Raw genomic sequence first — 22492 nt, forward strand, 5'->3', positions numbered from 1 at the left:
GGTAATTAAACGTTTTAAAGTGAGTAATAACACTAAAAGCCTATCCACATAGGTAGAAGAGTATGTAGCAGAAACAAGTGGGACTTTTTTCTTCCTCTCCCCTGCTGTGCTATTCGGCCACCTTGACTAGTCAAAGGAAATCGGCCAGCTGGAAAAGCATCCCATTGATGAGATAGCAGCATCGGCAGATAAAGTGATATTCACTAAGGGACCATTAGATCTTCAGTCCCAAAGGACATTTCATCTTGGACTCACGTTTTTCTAGGAAAGGACGCCGTAAAAGCCCCCCCCCAACTTCACCTTATACTGGCCCCTCACGTGCTTTCACATACCGATAAACTTTTTACTTTAGATATCAGTGGTAAAAGAGAAACTGTTTCTATTGATAGAGTAAAAAAAGCCTTTCTTGACACAAAAACACACGAGCCACCCCTCTACTTTCCCACAGCATCAAAATATGCATACACCTGAAGTAAATGCTCCAAGTGAAGACAATCATGTCACCACAACACGTAGTGGTCAGTGGGTACATTAGCCGAAGAGACTGTGTAAAACTTTGTATTTCGGTTAAGAAAATATTTTTTCCTTGTTTTCCCTTATTTCAAAAAAAAAAAAAAAGTATATTACAAGAAGTTGCAAATATTCCCCAACTTTTCACACAAAAGTAAGAACATTTTTTTCTTTCTCTTAAAAACAAATAAAGAAAAGACATTTGTATTTTTTCGCTATTTTTTATGCTACCTTTTTCTCTGTCGGCTTTCAGCCTAAGTAGGGGGTTATGTAGCAGAAACAAATGGGATTTTTTTTCTTCCTTGAATCAATGCCTCTCCCCTGTGCTAGTCGGCCATATCTTGACCAGTCAGGTGTACGACGGCGCATTGATACTTCCTATCCTCAAAGGAAATCGGGCAGCATCCGGTTTGAAGAAGAACAACTCATTCTTACGCAGAGAGACACCAAACGGAACGGACCTCCTTTTCCTCTCTCTCTCTCTCTCTCTCTCTCTCTCTCTCTCTCTCTCTCTCTCTCTCTCCACGTTGGTGTTATCTCTACGGTACCGACGATTCCACTGGAATAACTACCGCGATAATACCAGGTGCTGGAGTCCAGCTTTCTACAAGGAAAATACCACATTCTCCTCAATAAACCTTTTCTGTGACCTTTTATGAAGTTGTTGCGTTTGTCATTTCAGAAGCTTGTATCGAATTATTTAAAAGCATTACAAACCCTAAAAGTAATTTATCTTTCCTTTGCTAACATTTATTTGTTATATCTGGATTGTGCACCATTTTTCGTACCTCTGTGGATTGTAAAACAAACCCATATATATATATATATATATATATATATATATATATATATATATATATATATATATATATATATATATATATATATATATGAATTAAAATCGGTCAATTTAGCTCTTATGTACATATCATCATATAATGATTAGATAACTTTGATAGACGTTAAAAACCATTTAAAAAATAAATGTTTAAATTCAACAGCGTTTCTTGTGGTTAACGGTAACCGAATAGATTTGGTCCTTGCTAATAAAGCCAGGGATGGCCTCTGTCGCCTGGTTCGGATCTATCGAGTCGACTGGTATTAATCGTGACACCATGCACTGATGATTCCCGAAAGGATGAAACACTAGTATCTGTAAGTATTTAATAATTATTATAGTGTACACACACACACACACACACACACACACACACACACATACATACATATATATATATATATATATATATATATATATATATATATATATATATATATATATATATGCATTATTTATGTGAAAAAACATTCAATATATTTAATATATTATTTATATGAAAATATGCCTGTAAATAAACATTAAAAATGTTGGCCTTCGGGTCAAGATACAAGTGTAGTATCTGTTCTTCAGATGCTGCACTTCAATTTCTTGTTCTCTGTCAGTGGAAGAGAAATCCTTCATGACTGAGACAATTTTTATTTTTGTTCCTTTTCTCCACATTAAAAAACGACCCTGGTGTCTAACTCTGTCCCGTGGGGAGACATCATCTATTTCCTATGACGAATAATGACGTAGCCAACAAGCAACATTGGCTCTATTAGGTTCGTGGTCGTCAATAATTTTAACAAAAAAATATGTTTAAATGTATTACGATACAAAAAAAAAATAAAAACTAAAGTTGAAATCACAAAAGATAAAAATAATTATTTTTATTTTCTGCGAACTTGCTTTTCCGGTCGCCATGTTAAAATGTTGACTTCCACCCGTCAAACTTGTGTTGTTTTAATTAATGTATCTTGTAAAAACAAATTATCAAACAAAATGTAAGTATTACTTGAAGTTAATTGCTTTTAGATGTTCTTTTTTATTATTACTGGGGCGCGTCCGAACCATTATTACTCTTTACATTTTAATATTATTTTTTTTTTTTTTTTACCACAGGGTCGGACGCCTATAAAGAATTATGGGTGCTAATGCAGAGAGTGATCCGCGCTATTTTTTTAAATCGTATTTCCACGTTTAATTAAAGTTTTATGGTATGTTTTTTATTCAATTGTAAGGTTAAAGTACAGAATAGGTACAAAACACCCCCTCCCTATGTTAAGAATGGCTTTTTAAATAATAACGTTATTATTTCAGCAGGGATCACTCTCTGCATGAGTACCGAATTATGTTTCTTTTTGATTGTAAAAATCTCCCCAATCGAATGTTTTTTTTTTTAGTTTAATTTTATTCTTATTCTTCTTATTATTTATTTATTATTATTACTATCATTGTCACTATTATGAGTGGGTATTACCACGGCCATCGAGAGTAAGAAGAAGGCCTATTAACTGAAAAATGTCTGCAGGCAATGTAGGTAAGATTTGTCAGACTGTCAGTACTATATGAGGGTCATTTGAAAAAGAGCAATAAAACATTTTTAAAAAGAAAAAGTAACACAGTTCGATTACTAGGTACTTAAACTGAACTTTATTCAATATAAAATATAAATATTATCAATGTAAAATTAAGTAATTTTAAAGCAATATACAATTTAATACTGATAAAACTGAATTATGAATTTAGGGAACAAACAATTAAAGAAACATTAAGCACAAATATTTTGGGGCCTTTGGAACAAGATCACAGGGTAGTATCTGTTTTGATGCTACACTTTACCTTTTCTGTCCTCAGTCGGTGGAGGAGAAATATTTCATGACTGAGATTATTTTTGTTCCTATCCAGAGTGCCCCTTATTTGGAGGCTGGATTTTGCCCACAAGATTTATATGTTGAAATATTTAAATAACTATTACTTTAAATACAGAAATTATATTTAAAGTTTTGGTTTTCTGTTCTTCTATGTCCATTTTTTCCCCCATGTTTTTCATCAAAATGTTTAGCGTATTAGTTGTCTCACAAACCATTATCAGTGATCGCTCACTGGCAGTAACCTGCGGTGTTCCCTGGAGACCAAGTGACAACAAGTCCCCCCAAATTTCCAGTGTTCTCCACTTCTTGACCACTTGTGCAGATGGTTGCATGTTATCGCAACAGCCGTTGTCACTGATTTCTCGTTGGCATTGGCCATTGGCGTTTCCTGGGGTTTGGGTGACAGAATGCCTTCCCAAGGTATCAGATTTGAACTGCACACTTCCAGTGAAGATTTGGTTAGTACTCTCCCACCTCGGTCTTTCCATCCTCCCTGACCTTTCACAACAAGTTGGTGTGGTGCCAGTCGATATCATCTACACCAGTTTTTTTTATTATTATTACTATCATTATTATGATAATAATAAGGGTGCTTGTGTAGTGTATGCACATGTATTTTAAATAGTATTTCCAAGTTAAATTAAATTTTGGGTTTGTATTACTGTGAACATGGATTCGAAAAAGTTGTCAAAAAGCAAACATATAACAAATAAATGTTATCAAAGGCAAGATAAGTTACTTTTCTATTTAACTGGATATGTTTTTAGGGGTTTGTATTATTATACACATAGATTCGAAAAAGTGGTCAAAATTCAAATATATAACAAATAAATGTTATCAAAGGCAATATAAGTTACTCTTCTACCTATCTGGAGAGGTTTTTAGTGGTTTTACTCAGTTTAAAATGTGTAATTGGTTCAAAAATCATACAATGTTTATTAATAAATTTTAAAAAGAAAAATGTCGGTATGCGTGCTATTGAACTCGGTAAGTTTGGGAAAATGAGTTCAAACAAACTAATTATACAAAATACTGTGAGAAACCCACCGAATATATGTCACGGTAACATATATTGAGTGAGGTTCTATCAGTATTTTGTATAATTTTTTTGTTTAAACTCGTTTTCCCAAACAAGCATACCGCCATTTGCATTTTTCAAATACATCGGTAAACACTGTATGGTTTTCGAGCCGAATAAACACTTTACATTAAATAAAAACACTAAAAATTTATCCAGTTTGGTAGAAAAATAACTTATCTTGCCTTTGATAACATTTGTTATACATTTGTTTTTGCCAACTTTTTCGAATCTATGTGTACAGTAAAACAAACCCGTTATGTAAATTATTTATAGTTAAAATGCTATAAAAGACAAAAACTTGAAGTTTTAAATATATTTCATAGAAAAGATTACGTCCGGTGCTAAAATATTGAAAATTCACCGATCGTAAAAAAAAAAAAAAAAAAACTGCCGTGAAAAATGCTAACTTTAAAATATTTGGAAATACTCAGTGAAAAGTTTTATTTATTATTAAAAGAATGGACTGAAAAATATTATATAAAAATTGTTTGTTCTGCAGTAAATAAATAAATAAAATGAAATATTCGACGTTCTCTGATAAAAATTAAAGTTAAAAAATATTTTGTTGGATTAAAATTATCCTAATGTGCAGTTATAATAATTATTATCCAAATGGAGAATTGTTCTTTCTCTTTGGAACATACATAGACAATTGTTAACAACAGCCATATTTTTTTATGCCTGTTAGTGTGACCGCGTGGCTGAATGCCGGAAACTATCTGTACCTACAAGTTGATCAGGAACTGACATTACGCTGTTATGTTCACTGGCCTACTCTCTCGGTTGTGGTGGTATTACTTTGCACGTAGATTCGAAAAAGTTGTCAAAAAACAAATATATAATAAATAAATGTTATCAAAGTCAAGATAAGTTACTTTTCTATCTAACTGGAAATTTTTTATGTTTTTATTTAATGTAACGTGTTTATTCAGCCCGAAAAACATATTGTGTTTACCGATGTATTGGAAAATTGAAAATGGCGCCAAACTTTCCAATGAACATGGTAAGTTTGGGAAAAGGAGTTAAAAATAAAAAAAAACTATACAAAATACTGTTAAAAACCCACCGAATATATGTATCGGTAACATATATTAATCGAGTTTCTAACAGTATTTAATATCCGGTTAGGTAGAAAAGTAACTTATCTTGCTTTTAATTGTTATATATTTGTTTTTTGACAACTTTTTCGAATCTATGTGTATAGTAATACAAAGCCATTATTATTATTGATTATTATTATTATTAATATTGATTATTATTATTATTAATATTGGTTATTATTGATTATTATTATTATTATTATCATTATTATTATTATTATTATCATCATTATCATTATTATCATTATTATTATTATTGATCATTATTATTATTATTGATTATTATTATTGATTATTATTATTGATTATTATTATTATTATTGATTATTATCATTGATCATTATTGATTATTATTTGCGAGTGTTTTGTACACTTTTTTCATATTGAAAACGTCACAAGTACATAATTGTAGCCTAGTGGGGGATGCCCTATTCTGTTCCCTGCAACCTCTTTCCTACTGAAGAGATGTTATGAGCCTGTCTCTACTTTATCGTTATTTCATGGCAAGTGCTCGCCTGAGCTCTAATATATGGTTCCCTCTTGTCAGACTTTCATGAAAAACACTTGTCTAGCTGAAACCACTATCAATAATTTCACACACTCTTTCTCTGTACCTAAACCTAAACATCAATTCCATAAACAAAGCTTCTTTCTTAGAACTGCACGCCTATGGAACTCTCTTCCGTCTGCCTGCTTTCCAGCTGACTACAATTTGGTTTTCTTCAAGTTCAACATAAACAAATTCTTGATGAGCCGTTCCCTTAAGTAATCCAATTTTCCAAATTTCCACTACTAATGATTTCTACAATATTGTCCCATTGACTACTGTACCCTCATTAACCTTTATCCTCGGGTGGATTCTGGGTCTTCATTAGTGATCACTTATCATGTAAATGATGACTCCAATGTAAAAAAAATGCATTGCTTGGTAATTACATACTATAACCTAAGTTCTTAAATACATGACCGCACGCAAAAAGAAAACGTTTAATGGAGAGAATAGTAAGGATAGTATCAGAAATGGTGACCATTATGGAATTTGTAATTTGTGCAAAGGTTATTGTCAAGAAATATGTGTCAAATCTGTAACAGGGAATTACAAAAATAATAGATTCAATCCTCTTTTCCAGATCAGCAGAGGTCTTCCTTCATAGCGTACAATTCCATAAAATTTAAATCAGAAATTCATAGAGTACAATTCCATAAAATTTAAATCAGAAATTAAAAGCTGTTTAAGCTGAACTGCATCATCTTAGTTCTAAGTCCATAGATACTTTTTTTTTACACAGGCATCACCACATTATCAAGGCCAAGAGACCACTCAAGGATAAGGGTTAAAGAGTGTACAGTAGAAATTGGACAATATAGAAATCATTAATAATAAAAATTCGGTAAATTTGATAACTTATATGGAACGGCTAATCAAGAACTTATTTACGTTAGACTTGAACACAACCATATTGTAGTCAGCCGGAAAGCAGGAAAACGGAAGACAATTCCACAGGCGTGCAGTTCTAAGAAAGAAGCTTTGTTCATGGAATCTACGTTTATGTTTAGGCACAGATAAAGAGTGGGGGGCATTATTGATAGTGTTTTCAGCTAGACGAGTGTTTCTTGTGAAAGTTTGGCGAGGGGGGGGGCATAGACTGAAGCTCAGTCGAACACTTTCCATGAAAATAACAATACATCAGAGACAAACTCGCAACATCTCTTCTGTGAGATAGAGGTTGATAGATATTTGTGAATGCCAGCCTCAAGGAAGGAGGCGATTTGGTTTTGTTTGAGTCTGGTTTAATCATAGGTTTTGGTTGAACAGTCATTTAATAGTCTTGAAGATAGCAAAAAGTCTGCTTGGCTGTAGTTACCTGATGAAAATAGATGCAATGAAAATTCCTGGCAAGTATTTCCCTCTCAGTTAAGGAGGTTCAATTTCCTGAATAACCAGTTTCAGAATCCAAAACCCAATTCGAACAATTGTGCATAAATGCTGAGAACATTTCAATACTGAAAAATTGGCTAAAAACATTCATTCCTTCACCCTCAACTGGGCAGTTTTGTACAAGGAAGGGGTCGCTTTTTTCTCAACATTTTTACAAAGTCATCATACGCGCTTGCAAAGACTAGCCTTGATTTGAACGGCCATCTGCAAAATGTTTTTTACAGAACTTAAAGAATTAGAAGTGAGTAAAAATGATAGCCACAACTGAGTCAATCCTGTGTCATTCTGTATCAGTGAAAGAGCAAGTAATTGGAAAAAAGAAACCAACATTTGCCAGAATGGAGAGATGATATGATAAAAGATTTGGCTGGACTCCATTCTGAACATCTATGGTGCTTGTACTTCTCGGATTTCACACATTCGGATTTGCACAGATATTTGGGAATATAAGAAGACACATGATTGACTCGGTTGTGACTATCATTTCTAATTCTTAAAGTTCTGTAATAGAGAATAGTAAGGATAGTATCAGAAATGGTGACCATTATGGAATTTGTAATTTGTGCAAAGGCTATTGTTAAGAAATATGTGTCAAATCTGTCTGTAACAAGGAATTACAGAAATAATAGATTCAATCCTCTTTTCCAGCTTCGAAAAGCTCAATGCAAATTGTCTGTAAAAGTACCTTTTTATTGTTTGTATGGTTTCGGATATTTGGGATGACAAATTTTCAATTTCAATTTCTAGTGTTTGAATTCATCCCATTCCCATGGCCTTTTCTGCATTTTACTGTATCGTAACCTAAAATTGGAGAATGATTTTTGTGTTGCTCTCCTCTTTCAAATTTCCTCATTGAATTCTTAATTAACTACAGTTTAATAAATAATACTCAGATAAGGAAAACCATTTGCAATATATAATATTGCCAAATAAACAGAGAGAAAAACAAATAAACTAATTGCTTGAGAATAAGAGCATTAATTTTCATAATTGATTTGGTAGATAAATTCAAATGTTTTAAGGATGTCACAACACATGCATTCTTTTTTTCATGGGAATATCGAACAGAAATTCCAAAGAAAATTTGATGCAAATAACACAATGAGGTCTGAAATTGGAGCCTCGTTTTCAGTTTAAGAAAAAGATAGGTCACATACTAGGCCGACAGTCTCACAGCAGAAAATAAACTCTCTGTTATTCTAAGTAAACAACTTGGTACTATTTGTTTCAAACTTAAAACGCGCACTAAAATAAGTAAAAAAAAAAAAAAAAACTATAAACTTGTGCATCTATTCTACGGTGCTGAAATAACATTATTAGGTACAGGCATTGATGGCGGAAAACTGATAGGGAGACATAATTTTGAAAATTGGGTTATCATAATTTTTTTATAGATTTCTGATTACTTTTTGATCGTATTTAAAAGATTAATTAATTTTTTCAAAAGGAAAAAGTATTTGTACACATGGAAATGTTATTATGAAAAATGTTTTCATGGCGACATTTTGAAACTGACGAGTTCAAATAAATTTTGAAGTTAAATAATTCATTGTAAAAATCCCTTGAAGTATAAATATTAGTTTTCTGGGTTTATTTCAAAGATAATTAGTAATGTTTTAAGATATTAAATTAAATTAAAAAAAAACACTTTGTTTGTAAAAAAAAATAGCTTAATTAGCCCCCAAAAGCGAGAGATTCTGACTTTGCTCAAAGAAAACAAAGTCATACAAGCGTGGGTTCTTCATCCATCATCCATCCAGCACGGCCACAGCTGAGATTGAACTCACTACACAAGTTTGTAGAGTAATTCAAATTTTCTCGGTAGTTGAATACTTGATGCTTCACCAGGGCTATCAAGAGTATTTTTTATCGTGACGCCATCACTAGTTGGGGTGCCTACTATGGCTTAAGAGAGTCCCATTTAACCTCGAGAGAAGAATAAACTGCATCAGTTTCTCAACCTGGTATTTTACCACATGGTACATACAGTGCCTTGCCTTCCCAAATGGTCACCCATCTGTTACTGGCCAGGCTCAATGTTGCTTAACTTCAGTGATCTTGCAAGAACCAGTGTGTCAATGTGATTGTGCCGTATATATATATATATATATATATATATATATATATATATATATTTGTAGTCATCGACATATGTTATGTAATGGATGGCTGGGACCATCCGATACATAACTGTGAAAATAAAAACTTCCTTAAAAAAAAAAGATTTGAAAGGTGGGCATTGAATATCGATTGTCCACCAGTCGAAGCGGCAAAAATAATTACGTCGTGAACAGAGAAATCGGACGAAGATTTTTTTGTTTACAAAAGTGAAGGTTTTTGGGAAGACGCATTTTTGTCTGAAACGTGACATTCCTTGCACTACAATGGAGGATCGGAATGTCATGTAAAGCTGGCATGAGGTGGCGAGGCACGTGTATAAACAAATTCAATAGTCGATCAGCTGAAGAGAAATGGGTTACTGAGTCTCTGGGTCAGATGCAGCCAATGCATTTGTCAACAAAACTTAAAACGTGACCGGGAAATGCGTGATCCATTATCGATAACAAAGTTGATCGACCAGTGGAATGGAAAAATACCAAACAAAAATCATGTCAATATAATGACGTGATTTTTGGAGTCCAGCAGAAGGAGCAGGTCTAAGGACCACAGAAGAATGTGCGTTTGTCGAGTGTGTAACGTCTCTTCCCCCCCCCTCTCCATCACTGAATGACAGAGAAGCAAGCCGCACCGTTGAACTGTGAACTGTTGAAAATCATTTATGTACAGAATGAGAAAAATATTTCTATAACAAAATATATTTTTATACAAAAAGCCATCGTGTCTTACGTCTTGATTGGTGTGCTGAGTTACGTCTGATTGTTGTGTGCATGTTAATTTTGTTTCAGCCGGCAACGGTATTATGACAAGTGATTGACAACTGACGAGCGAGTAAGAGAAAAAAATGCATGGTAAAGGGGGAAATAACTCTGCTGTCTTAGCAGTTGCCATGACAACCAAAGTCATAAACAAACTAGACAATCAGTAAAAGTCGGCTACTAGGTTTTTGTTGCAGCGGGGAACTTACTAACTACTACCATTCCCAACCTGGGGTCCTACACAACGTAACGCATACAGTCCTGTTTCGTTGTATCACAACTTATCAGTGCCGCTAGACCAGCATCTCTCCCAAGCCAAGGATTGAACCTAGACCCGTCATGTTGACAGTCGGCGTTCTCCCACCTGACCATGGAATTGACGCCCGTAAATAACTCGTCGGAATGTCTATTTAAATAGACACTCGCCACCACTTTTATAGTGCTCAAATCATATGTTCGTAAACAAACAAACAACGAGCTTCGCATTTTCAGCCAATTAAGTAGCGGGTGAGATTATTTATGACATTTTGGGCTTCTGTAGAACCCATATATATATATATATATATATATGGGTTCTACGGAAGCCCAAAATGTCTATACATTAAAAGGCCATCGGAAAATGGCGTCAGGTAGTTGAAGGGCAGGAGAAGATGCAAAACAGACTGTTTTTTTTGCTCAGTGATGCCTTCTATCGTGAACGTTTATTAACTTATACCATTTTTTATTGGTTTCTCTGTTTCTTGCATTTAAATTTTTTAAATTTATTTATTTTTCAAGATTATATCAAAATGTTAGATTAGATGTTTCACGTTTTTCGTAATGTTACTGAAAAATTATGGCTTCTTTTTATTGTTACAATTTGCGTTGCTTTTATTTCATAAAAAAGTAAAAATATATTCATTCATTTTTTACTGCTGAAAAAAATAATTTTAGTAAAGTTTTTTTTTGTTCAAACAAAATAATAGATTTCCACTAAGATTCAAACAAGAGTAATGGATTCATTATATTTCGTGATCATTATTCGATAAATACTGAACATATTATTAAAATTAGTTTATTTTTTGAATTTTAGTGAATTTTTAATTTAAGGGAGGGGGTCAAAATGTTTATACATTTTGAGTATCGGCTATTCATTTTGCATGTATACAGATTTGCAGTTCCAAACCATTTTTCTAGTTATTATTTAGAAACCCATTTTTAACATGGGGCGGGGGTAACTTTTCTGTATTTTCCCCTAAATATTTAATAAAAAATTATATCGTAAAAATTAGAATTTAACTTAATGCACAATTTCTAAATTGTATTTTTAACAGAGGCACATAAGCACACTAAAAACTTATCCCTGTTAGGAGAAAAATCATTTCTCTTGCGTTTTGTAGGATATGTGTTTAGATATATGTTTCTTTATAATTTTTCTCTTTGTTGCTTAATAATTCAGTGAACTGATATCTTTGTGAGAAATGTACAAAAAACGCACCATGATATTCTCTCCTTTGGATACCCGAGAATCGCTCCAAAATTCGTAATTAAAAAAAATATGACAAGAAAAATTGAGGGGTGTGTGCATTTTTTAAACTTTTATTAGAGAGGGGGGTTGAAAGACCGCACAGATCAAAACAGAGCAATTCTCCTCTGATCTTGAGCACGTAGTACAATGGGGAAAGGAGTGCATCTAAAACCAAGCTTCTCTCTTTACATCATCAACATTCTGATCCACATCTGGCATCAATTGAAATGAATGGCTCTCGTCTTCAGGAGGCCTCAAGTTTTGACAAGCTTCTGCGCTTAACCTTTACTCCTGATCTTAAATGGAACATGTACATCAAATCTGTTGCAAGGCCGCTGGAAAAATGGTGGGATCTTTCTATTGATCCGGTAAATATCTCACTGCTGATGCAATTCTCTATCTATATAAGAGCCAGGTACGTCCAAGGATGGAATACTGTTGTCACATCTGGGCAGGAGCTGCTAGAAAGGACTTGTCCTGCCTTGATAGAGTTCAAAATAGACTTCGTAGCCTCGTAGGAGATGTCCTTTTCTCTTCTTTGCAACTTCTATCTCACAGAAGAGATGTTGCGAGTTTGTCTCTGATGTATCGTTACTTTCATGGAAGGTGTTCAACTGAGTTCAATCTATGGTCCCCCCTCACCAAACTTTCACAAGAAACACTCGTCTAGCTGTACACACTATCAATAATTCCCCCCCACTCTTTATCTGTGCCTAAACATAAACGTAGATTCCATGAACAAAGCTTTTTTCTTAGAACTGCACGCCTGTGGAATTGTCTTCCGTTTTCCTGCTTTCTGGCTGACTACAATATGGTTGTGTTTAAGTCTAACGTAAATAAGTTCTTGATGAGCCGTTCTATGTAAGTTATCAAATTTACCAAATTTTCATTACTAATGATTACTATATTGTCCAATGTCTACTGTACACTCTTTAACCCTTATCCTTTAGTGGCCTCTTGGCCTTGATAAGTGGTGATGCCTATGTAAAAAAAAAAAGGTTACGTTGTTTTCTGTGACACCGTCGGCCATGTAGCATGTGCCCTAACTTTTTCCCAAAGTGAAAACAAGGTTCGAATTTCAAATTCCACTGTGCACCAAAAATTTATACTGTTCTTTTTTCAATTTCCAATTTTTCATGGTAGTAAAAAAGCAGAGTTTTATGTTTTTGTTTACATAGTTTAATTTTCGGGGAAACAACGGAATAGAAATCACGAAAATAAATGCATAAACAACAAAAACATCAACACTTCTTAAATATAAAACGCATGGGAATTCTTTTATTGAACCAACTAATTTGTAGGTTCAAAAACAAAAAATTATGTTATTAAAACTGATTTTAAGGTTTATGAGCATGTACCAAAGGCAACATTATTTTAAAATCCTAAGCCTTGACACGTGTTGAATTTTACGCATTTATTTATCTGATACCTAAAAATTAGTTGATTCTGCAGATAATTTTTAGTAATGAGTTTTAAATATAAAAAAAGTGTTGTGTTTTTTAGCCTTTTTTCGTGATTTCTTGTCTATTATTTTACTGACAATGTTTCTGAGAATTAATCTAAATAAATATTAAATAAATGAAATTATTAATTAAAAGTGCAATTTTATTTTTATTTTATAAATAAAACAGGTAAGGTGTGTAAACAAAATAGATGTTATCTCTCAATTATATTACAAAATCTTTCGTTCTTAAAAAATAAAAAAAGGTGAAGAAACGGTTATTATTTTTTTGCATATCCTCAAATTGAAAAAGCAGAATTCTACTTTAAGTTCAAGTTATAAATGCCATAATAACAGAAAAACCTATAATGAAAGCATTAAAAACAATAGAAAAGACTTTGCTCAGTTTTGTTTGAAATACAATTTAAAAACATTAAAATTATCTTTTTAAATTGACGATTGGCACAGTGGATAGAGACGTTAAATCTCCAGCGTTCCAAGTAAGCATTGTCTGAAGATAGTGGTTTCAATCCTACCCAAAGTCAGCCAGAGGCTTAGTTGGCTAAAACGTGGTGAGACGACGACAACTATGGAAGACAGTAATTGCTGAGGATGCAGTTAAAAGACTCAGCATTCCTATCCTGTCACAGTTTACCACCTGATGAAAGCCGGAGGAATAGTCTGCCAAAACGTTTTGAAACAACTAGAAGATGAGGATAATAGTCTGCAAATCAATCAATCAATAAATAAATAAATTGCTCATCTCAAAATGCGTCCAATAAAAAAACAAACATTTTTTTTTTACACAGTGATCACCACTTATCAAGGCCCGGAAGCCACTCAGGGATAAGGGTTATTGCAAGTACATTACGTTAGTGTGGAGATTTGATGAAGTGTTTACTTAAGGGGGCGGTTTATTAGGAATTTGTTAACATTGGACTTGAAGACATCCAAGTTGTAGTCCGGTGGGAAGCAGGCAGACAGAACAGAGTTCCACAGGCGTGCAGTTCTAAGAAAGAAGCTTTGTTCATAGAATCCGCGTTTTGATTTAGGCACAGATATAGAGTGGGGGAAATTTTTCACAGTGGATTCAGCTAGATGGGTGTTTTTCATGAAAGATTGGCGAGGGGGGACCAAAGATTGGAGTTCCATTCGATACAGGCTCAACGATGAAAGAGCAGATAAGAACGAAAAAACTTAGCTATATAAGTCCAAAAAATTCAACTATAATCGCCCTTCAGGGCCCGTGGCGCAGTGGATGGAAAGGTTGAATCTCTACAGTTCCAGGTGAGCATTGTCTGGAGATAGTGGTTTCAATCCTACCTAAAAGTCGGCCAGAGGATTAGTTGGCCAAAACGTGGTGAGATGACGACAACTATAGACGCTAGTAATTGCTGAGGATGTAGTTTCAGCATTCCTATTGCGTCGTAACCACCTGACAAAAACTGGAGAAATAGTTAACCAAAACGTGAAAAAACAACTAAAAGAGGAGGATAATAGTCTGCAATAAATAAATGAATAAATAATACAAAATTACTCATCTATTAAGTAAATTATATTAAAATAATCTTTTTAAATTTACAAAGCCAGAATAAAAATTTTAATTTTTTTTTTTATTCAATTTTCACCCCAAACAAGGCACAGTGCCACTTTGAAGCAGGGGGCTACTATCAGGGGCTTAATTATCAGGGTCATTATGAAGGGAGATGAGTAGAAAGATGTTTGTTCACATTACACTTGAACTTCTGCATATCAGTACAGTTGGGAAAGCAGAATCCCGGAAGGGAGTTCCAAAGACCTGCAGTTCTGGGGAAGAAACTATTGGAGTAAAAGTAAAAAAAAAACCAAAAACAGAGAAACAGTTTTCTATTTTTTAATTATTCTTCATGAACTTTGCTCGGTCATAACTTTGCTTCCTATGGTCATAAAAATACAAATTAAAGTCCAGACTTTAATGAGACTCCTGGGATTATACAGCCATATTCAATCCAATTTGATCCAGTGCATCGAAATGTAATGTACGAAATTTAACCATTGAACAAATTGCTGTTGTTATTTTTTGTGAGTTTCTTTCATTTTCAACTTGAATCGTAAAAACATTGAACATATAAAAGCAAAATAAATTAACATCATTGGAATGTTTAGTCTATTCTCTTTCCATCCAGGAAATTCTTTTAAAATGCTAAATATATAGAAACAAATGATGGCCTAATTAATATAAATAAAGTACCTATTTACTATGCCTCCCCACGGGACAGAGTTAGACACCAGTGTCGTTTTTTAACGTGGAGAAAAGGTACAAAAATAAAAAATTGTCTCAGTCGTGAAGGATTTCTCCTCCACCGAAAGAGAACAAGAAATAGAAGTGCAGCATCTGAAGAACAGATACTACACTTTGATCTTGTCCCGAAGGCCAAGAAAGAGTAATATAAATTGTAATTGTAATTGAATCACTAAAAGAACATATTATCACTTAAGTTTTATTACATAATTTATTAAAGTATTCAAAATATAAATTTCTCATTAAAAATATTGTTTTTAGTAAAAATTTTGATGTTTTTATTACTTCATCCAAAATATTTTTATTTTTTTTATTTAAGTGAAACTCATTTTTAGAAAGTTACATTATTTAGTGAAGGTAAATATATGAAATAATGGATTATATTATGCCATATAAAATGAATTATTTTGATTTGATATGGGGAAAAAATTAATAACCAAATTAATATAAACTAAGTAATTGAATGATTAAAATAAAATATCATTACTTAAGCTTCCTACATTATTTATTAAAGTATGTATAATATTAATTTAAATTCTGTATTTCCTGTAGAAAAGTAAATATTTTGTATTTTTTATTTAGGAAATTTAACTGCAAATTTACGTTGTACTTTTGCACTTTTTCGTATATTAAGTTATTTATAACTTATTGGGATTATCTTATAAATATTGTTATTAATATTTATATAGACTTATATTTTACAGTATTATACTATCTGCAATTTAAAAGCAAAGACATCAGCATCTGTAAAATTAATAACCAAATTAATATAAAGTAAGTAATTGAATCATTGTAATAAAATATTATTACTTAAACTTCCTACATAATTTTATTAAAGTATGTGAAATATTAATTTCTCATTAAAAAAAAATTGTTTTTAGCTGACAAATGTTGATGAAACAGTGTTTTCATTTTCCTATAACAATGTTATGTTTTTCTTTGTTAGATTCAGTTTATGTTTATTTTTAATTTATGTTTTTCTTTTTTGCATTCAATTTTGTTTTGTTTATATTACATTTCCTAACAGTAAAAACTTGGATTGTTTTTTTTTATTATTTCATCAAAAAGATTTTTATTCTTTTTTTTATTAAAGTTAAAATCATTTTCAAGAAATAACATTTTTCAGTACAGTTGAATATATGAAAATATATGAGATTATATTATGACTTATGTAAAACGAATTATTTCGATTTGATTATATTTAATGGCATATCAGCAATTTGTGAATGATTTTAGTGAGTTTAATTTCTTAGAATATTGAAACATTTATATAATACATGGATTCTCAACCGGGGTCGACATGCACCCTAGGGGTCCATGGAATATTTCTGGGGATCCACAGGCAAAACATAACAAAATGGGGGTCCACAACGATATTTTGGTGGTCCATGAAGAAAACCAACCCAGAATAGTTTTTATTATTAAAAAATTAATTTCTACTGTAATTTTGTATAGTTTTTTTTTTTCAATCATTCAAGTTATTTTAATTATAATATTTCTGTTTACCAGGTTTACCCCCATTAAATTAGTTTTCATTTAAAAATAAAACTTAATTATATAATATTTCTTTGATTAATAAAACCTCAAAATTTATATTAGTGAAAAATAGATTGTCTTATGACCGATAGTTATGAAGGGGTCCACCAAGATAAAAAGAAGGGAAAAGGGGTCCATGAGTAAAAAAAGGTTGAGAACCACTGATATAATACATTGTTGAACCAAGAGCATTGGAAAAATATTGCCGGATTTATTACATGCATGGAAAAACAGATAATTTTTGATGAAATAATAAAAACGTCCACATTTTTACTGTTGGGAGATGTAACAGGTGTATTCTTATAAACAAAACAACATTAAGTGGAATGTAAAAAATTGTATAAATACACACAAAAATATTTTCATAGGAAGATTGAAACATTGCTTTCTAACCTGCCAGCCAAACATAATTATTATTAACGAGAAATTAATATTTTTGCATACTTTAATAAAATATGTAGACAACTTAAGTCATAATATTTTTATTTTAGTGATTCAGCCTTTTTATGTTAATTTGCGTTGCAAACAAACAGCATTTTTATAACTGTTTTATCAAAACCTATTGATGACCCTAAAGATCATCAAAAACCTATTGATGACCCTAAAGATCATCAAAAACCTATTGATGACCCTAAAGATCATCAAAAACCTATTGATGACCCTAAAGATCATGAAAAACCTATTGACGACCCTGAAGATCATCAAAAACCTATTGATGACCCTAAAGATCATCAAAAACCTATTGATGACCCTAAAGATCATCAAAAACCTATTGATGACCCTGAAGATCATCAAAAACCTATTGACGACCCTAAAGATCATCAAAAACCTATTGATGACCCTAAAAAATATTTTGAAAAATTTTTCGTTTGCAAATTATAGGACTATGGATATTATATAAACAAAATTGTTTTATTTTTTAACTCGTTAATACAGCTTTTTTATTGTTTAATTTAATATAATCTATAAAACGATATTATATTTCGGGTTTGATCAACTTAAGGGCTTCTTATAACATTATAATATACATATTATGATTACTTCAATGCTGTTTCTAGCTTACAACCTGGAATACGATCTATAATAAATGTATCTAAAAAATGTCTAATGTTTATATGTGAAAATATTATTTGCAAATAGCATATAATAAGCATTATTACTTGAAATTTATTTTTTTAATTTTTCAGAATATCAAGCACTCGGCACAAATTGCGAAAAAAACAGAAGAAATGCGACTTAAATTTGATGACATATTACAACTAGGCAAATAGCAACTATCTTATGTAGCTTCCAAACACATTTGTAAACACAATATATCCTGTAAATAAAATGCGACATTATATCGTGGGAAAAAGATAAAATCTGTAATATCGGAAGGGGGAGGTGTACCTACTTTTTCATTGCAATTTATTTTTACTAACAACTAATCGATACCGGGTGGAAGTCTGCACGTTCCACAGATTCCACTCTTACACTGGTCGTAATTGACTCGTACCTACACTACCATTTTATTTTCGTTAGTTACATTAATTAAAAACTGTTTTGTTGTGCAGATGCTAAAACACATATTGCACAGACGGAAAACTCTTAAAATATAAACACTGTATTAGTTTGAGAATGTAAATATACATAAAATCACATCACGCCATCCCTGAAAACAGTCATAATTACCCGTTCTACTTGAAAACAACCCTAAAAATCTTTTACAGGTACCAACATTTAGTTTTCTATTCTCGAGCGATTAATGAAATGTTGTGCATTTCGTTTACTCTTAGCATTATTACATTTGACATTATATGGAATAATTTTCTAAAATACATATGACAAGTGTAAGTTCAAGTGCAAACTAATGCAATCACGGACCTTTTTATAAATTCAGTATTTCAGCCATCCAAAACAACTAGAAACGAAAATGATGATAATGTAAACGAGACTTTTATTATTAGCTTCAAAAAGTTCGTTAAAATACAAGGAAAATGAACTTACTGAATTACAAGCATCTATATACATAAAAAATTTTTTTTTATATGTTCTGTTTTCATCAATCTGTATTGATGTAAAGTCCATGGATCTAATAGTGAGTTGACATAAAAAGGAGCCACAAAATTCGCATATATATGAAGAATTAAACATTAGAAAAATATACCTTAGTGCAACGATCTACGCATCCATAACATTTAAAAGCATGTTTTTATATAAAACATGAAAAATATATGAATTATGACTTTCTTTTACGATCTTCTAAGTTTCATAATTAAAAATAACATGTAAAGGTTTCGTAATTTAGTCTAATTAGAAAAAAAAAGAAATAAGACAACTATAGAAAAATCAAATTGTAATAAAAATCTGAAATATTTTGACTTTGAAAATAATCTCCTAATCAGACAAACCTATATTCTTGTAAAGTATTTGACTTTTTTGTTAGACAAAAAAAAAATATGTTCCAGCAAATGCATACGCAGACTGAAGAGAAACCATATTCTTGTCAAATATGTGGATCTTCTTTTACCCTGAGACAAAGTATGTTGCGACATATGCGAACACATACTGGAGAAAAACCATATTCATGTGAAATATGTGGCTCTTCTTTTACAGAGAAACACCATATGTTGGATCATATGCGAACACATACTAAAGAGAAACCATATTCTTGTGAAGTATGTGGCTCTTGTTTTGCAAGGAAACAGCACATGTTACAACATATGCATAAGCATACCGGAGAAAAACCATATTTTTGTGAAGTATGTGGTTCTTCTTTTGCAAGGAAACAAAGTATGTTGCGACATATGCGAACACATACTGGAGAAAAACCATATTCTTGTGAAGTTTGTGGCTTTTCATTTACACAAAAACAAAGCTTAGTCATTCACATAAGAACGCACACAGGAGAGAAACCATATTCTTGTGAAGTATGCACCTCTAGTTTTACACAGAAACATGATATGTTTAAACACATGCGAACACATACTGGAGAGAAACCATATTCTTGTGCAGTATGTAGCTGTTCTTTTACAAGAAAACAAAACTTGGTCCTTCATATGCGAAAACATACTGGAGAAAACTAAAAGACGTTTCAATTATACCAGTCATTATAGGAGCAACTGGTTTTATGAAAAAGAACTTTAAAAAGTACATAGCAAGCATACCCGGTGAACCAAGTGCAAGTGAAATACAAACGATTGCACTAAAAGGGACGGCTAGAATCCTGAAAAGATCTCTTGGTTGGACTCACTAAAATAGGGGTAAATGTCCGACATCTGGTTGGATGTCCCACCCCCTAGAAGAAAAAAGTTTAAGAAAAATGAAACAAAAAGTGTTAGCCCCAGGTAAAGTCATGTCGGTATAAAGAGATTTCTTCAATATCGATATACAATTTTCTCACTTTCAAGTGAGGCAATTATGATAGCAGGCTATATTCCAAGGGAGATAACTTCATATTTATTTCATCCATATTTATTTCCCTTTGATTTTGTACTCTTTTAATTGAATGTGCTATTCTCTAACCATGAAAAAGACTCCATTATTTTTTAATAGTTTATATGGGCATTCCAATTGACAGACTCGAATTTGTTTATTTCGGTGATACACAAGTAAAGAGAGATTGCTTGTCCGAGTCAATAGACGAATTGTTTTAAGTTAACGTTCTGGATCAAGATTTATTTTAAAAACAAATTAAAAAAAAATGTCAATGTGATCATTCAGAAATGTGTAAAAATATTGCTTGAGGGCCTACAAAATTTAACTATATTTCACCTGATATACTCAAGGATGAAAAACTGATATACGCAATACAAAAAAAATAAAAAATAAATAAATAAAACGCGTGCGTAACAGTCATAAAATGTAAATTTACAGTTTAAGGAACTGTCACGAGTTCATTTTGCTAACAATTGATTTAGACTGAAGTAAAACAACAAAGAGAAAAACCTGACAATATCTGATATTGCTAAAATAGTGAATAATTCCACCCCGTCTTTCCAAGCTTATAACTCCTCGAAAAATGTAATTCAAGCCCTAATTTCTTTTTTCCAATTAAAGGAGAAAGGACCAGGGTTGCATTAAGAAAAACAAAAACAAACAAACAACGTGTTTTTTTTTTTGTTTTTAAAGGTTCTAAACTTCGGACTTTACAGGTAAATTTCTAAAAAAACACAACTTTTTTGTTGTTTTTAATGTGAATATATTATTTATTGACCTTTTCTCCTCAATTTGCGATGTATAACACTTTGGTGAGTAAATTAATTATTTACCTTTTGATAGACATTTCAAAATGGGAGGCGTGAATTATTCGACCCCCTGACTTTCCAAACTTTTAATTTTTTTTTTTTTTTTTTTTACAAAGGCATCACCACATTATCAAGGCCCAGAGGCCACTCAAGGATAAGGGTTAAAGAGTGTACAGTAGAAGTTGGTCAATATAGTAATCATTAGTAATGAAAATTTGGTAAATTTAATAACTTATATGGAACGGCTCATCAAGAACTTATTTACCTTAGACTTGAACACAACCATATTGTAGTCAGCCGGAAAGCAGGAAAACGGAAGACAATTCCACAGGCGTGCAGTTCTAAGAAAGAAGCTTTGTTCTCAAAAAATGTAATTCAAGCCTTAATTTCAATTAAAGGAGCAAGGACCAAGGTTTCATTAAAAAAACAAAAAACGAAAGAAAAACAAACAACGTGGTTTTAAAAAACAGGTTTTAAACTTCGGACTTTACAGGTAAATTACTAAAAAAACACTACTTTTTTGTTTTAAATTTGAATATATTATTTATAGACGTTTTCTCATCAATTTGTGATATATAAAACTTTGGTGAGTAAATTAATTATTTACTTTTAAATAGACACTTGAAAATGGGGGGGGCGTTAATTAAAAAAACCGTTTGCTAAAATATTATATTCGGTTTATTGGAAAGAGCATAAAATTTCACATTGACCCTGAAAATATCGTAAAAATAAAATCAATAGAAAAATTTTGATAGATTTTTAAAGTTTAAAAATTGAAAAATACTGAACTCGTAAAATTCAATTAATTTTATTACTATTTTTAAAAAAATAATAATATTTCTATTACTTTTTATACAACTTGAATAGTTTATTTTGGAAGAATAATCCATAAAGAAAATAAACAACCCACTTTTAAAAGAGAAATTACGAGTTTTTTTTAAATATTTTATTCAGAGTTTCGTGTTAGGGGTGTCAAAAATTCCTACAAAAATTCTGATACACCTAGGGCTGGACTATATAACTGTGTTAAATTGACGATAACTCCGCAATTGCTGCTCAGAAATTTGGCGTAAAAGAGAACTCAGTTCTCAGATAGATTTCAACACGGCAAAACCTATTCTATTTTCGTATTTTGCCAGAAGCATTCAGGTTAAAAGTCACGATTGCAGCAAAGGTATGTAACTTATAAACACCAAAAACACCAAATGAAAACACCTAACTTCTATTCTTACATATGTGAAGCAATTGACTAAGTCTACATGGTAAATATGTTTAACAAAAGCATCATGCAATTTTTAATT

General features: G+C 31.9%; 1 long non-coding RNA gene across 1 annotated transcript; it reads left to right on the forward strand.

Moving 5' to 3' along the window:
- Window positions 1–2250: 2250 nt before the first annotated feature.
- Window positions 2251–19274, forward strand: LOC145269551 (uncharacterized). Its single transcript, XR_013865086.1, has 2 exons — window positions 2251–2334; window positions 18153–19274. It is a non-coding gene; the product is annotated as an uncharacterized LOC145269551 (long non-coding RNA).
- The last annotated feature ends 3218 nt before the right edge of the window (window positions 19275–22492 follow it).

This window comes from Euprymna scolopes, chromosome 45 (assembly GCF_053919585.1).
Source record: "Euprymna scolopes isolate OS-2025 chromosome 45, ASM5391958v1, whole genome shotgun sequence".
Classification (NCBI taxonomy): domain Eukaryota; kingdom Metazoa; phylum Mollusca; class Cephalopoda; order Sepiida; family Sepiolidae; genus Euprymna; species Euprymna scolopes.